Raw genomic sequence first — 2,676 nt, 5'->3', positions numbered from 1 at the left:
GAGAAAACATGTATAAGGAAAGAATGGACGCAGGGCCAGAAAAGACCTCACTAGGCCTCTCTTGCCTCTCGATTTTGCTTGTCTTGTCACATTAATTTTGCTTCCCCTTACTTTGTTGATAAATTAGAAACAATTTCTTAAATGGTAATATTGCAAGATTTCAAGATTGTTGTCCAAGATCAGGTGGTTTGTTTTTTTTTTAATTATAGTTTTTGATGATACACAGAATAAATTGAGAGAGATTGAATTGAGGGGCTCTTCCCCCCACCCCATGATTTTTCTTTAGTCATCAACAAAATAAGATGAAAAAGTTATAGCTGAGAGCACTTGATTATATTTTTATAATTAATTTTAATAGACATTTACACAGGTTTTAGATTTCCATTCGTTCATTGCTGCACTTTTCTCCCTGCCCAGCCCTCCCCACCAGTTAGTTCCCCTTTCCGAAAAGAAAAAGAAAAAATAATAATTCCTTCATTAGTATACAATTCCCCCATCCCTTCACCCCACCTCCCACCCCAAGTGCACTTCTCTATGCAACCTTAATTCTGGATTCCTGTGCTAACCATAATACTCAGTCATATACTTCTAATCCATCAGCTGCTCCCTGGGAGAAAGATGGGCAATCTCCTCCCATGTGATTAACTGCCTCTGAAAGCCCATCGGAAGGCCAGCTGTGTGTTGATTGCAACTTGACAATACACCAGGTATAAGTCAGTATTTGTCAAAATAAAGGTGAGTTGCAAGTGACAGAAATTTCAAAATCACATTATTGTTATGTGCTATCAGAACCAGCTCACAGCTGACTCTGCAGTGGTTTTTCAGAAGCTGTAAATTACACAGGAGAAAAGAGTCCATCTTAATGCAGCAGAGCAGTTAATGGATTCAAACCATGTGTCTTTGAGTTAGCAGTACAACTCCTTACCACTATGCTACCACAGCATTTCTCCTATAAACAGAGACAGAAGAGCATCAAAACATAGGTAATAAGCAGCTTTGCATTTACGATGCATTGTTTCCATTTCATTGTCTCCATTTCAGTGGTTCCCATTCTGGAATAGAACTAACTCCTATGGCTCAACTCTCAGCCAAATGATGCACAGGACTATAAGGTAAACAAAATGCCAGAGGGCATAAACTCATTAGAACATTTAACTAGTTGCAATAAAAAAGGGCAGCATTTGTCTAGGGATAAATCTCAGAGCTCAGAAACTCATGTAGCCTAGTGGTAAGAAGCTGGGCTGAGATCCCAAAGTCAAGCGATTCAAACCCAGAAGCTGCTCCTCTGGAGGATTTATTGTCTCTGAAAACCTGATGGTGCAATGAGTCAGTTCTGACTGTGCAGCACATGACAGCAATAAATCTTAGAAGGCAGGAAGGCACTAGGGAAGTAGCACCAAAAAAAACACCCAAAACCAAAAACAAACACACACACACAAAAATAAAAAACCAAGCAAACTAAAAATCCCCCAAAACAAAAGATAGGTCAGAGGAAATGAGAAAGATTCTGTTATATTTTGAGGTTTGCCATCAATGTCACAAAACAAATTGTGTATGAATTGTTGGAGAACTAATTTGCTCATTAACTTCCACCCAAACTACAATAATATTATTATTTTCTTTTGAAAAAAGAAACATCCTGTGTTAGCTGGAAAAAAAATGTGGTGAGTCCTAAACCAAAAGAGTGATTCTAGTTTAAATGATGACAGAAAATCCAGGAAAGAAAAAAAAAAAAGCACACAAACAAAACACAAAACCCAAACAAACCAATATCAAAAAAACACAAACCTTTACCTAGTGAATGAATCAATATCTATTCTGTCAACTGAATCTTACATTGTGATACTGTCGTGTATAAGCATTTGCCACAGGCTGGAAGTTTCTGTGACAAATCCTCTGCTTGCATCATGATCATCTCTGCCATTCACTCTGTCTACAACAGTGCTGCCCCTTACCACTAAGTCCTGTGGTAACCTAGCAGGTAAGGAGCTGTGTTGCCAACCAAAAAGCAGGCACTTTGGCTCCATTAGTGGCTCCGTGGGAGAAAAATGGGCAATCTCTTGTGATTTACAGCCTCTGAAAAGTGGTTGGAGAGTCCACCACGGGTCAATTCTGATTCAATATCAATGAGTGAGTTACCCTTTAATAATAGATTTTGGAAATTTTAAAAAACATTGTTGTTAACGTTCTACTGGTGAGAACATACATGAGACATGACGTAACTAGGTTTATTTAAGTCTAAAGTAGTTTATTTAGGGAAATTGTCTCTTTATTCTCGAATATTTCTAAAAGAAGATCTCTTCTCAGGGTTTTTGTGGTGATAGGAAAAAAAATGGGTTCAATAATCCTGAAGGATCCCAACCAGCCCCTATTGGATGATTCAAAGGCATAATTTTATTTTTACTATAACTAGATTTAACTTGCTGCCATGGAGTCAATTCCAATGCATGCACATTCCATGTAATTTAGAGTAAAATTGTGCTCCGTGGTGTTTTCAGTGGGAGTAACTTTTGGAATAGACCCCTAGACCTTTCTTTCAAAGGTTTCTGAATGGATTTTAATGCAAAACCTTTTGTTAGAAGCTAACCACTTTTTTCCCCATTATTGTATTTTTGCCAACCAGGGACAATTATAATATTATTATTCTCCTTAAAACAATCCAGTATGGGAATATAC

This window comes from Elephantulus edwardii, unplaced genomic scaffold (assembly GCF_000299155.1).
Source record: "Elephantulus edwardii isolate Elephantulus edwardi_28Jun2011 unplaced genomic scaffold, EleEdw1.0 scaffold00021, whole genome shotgun sequence".
Lineage (NCBI taxonomy): Eukaryota > Metazoa > Chordata > Mammalia > Macroscelidea > Macroscelididae > Elephantulus > Elephantulus edwardii.
The sequence above is the reverse complement of the archived record's forward strand: the minus strand, read 5'-3'. Positions refer to the sequence as shown.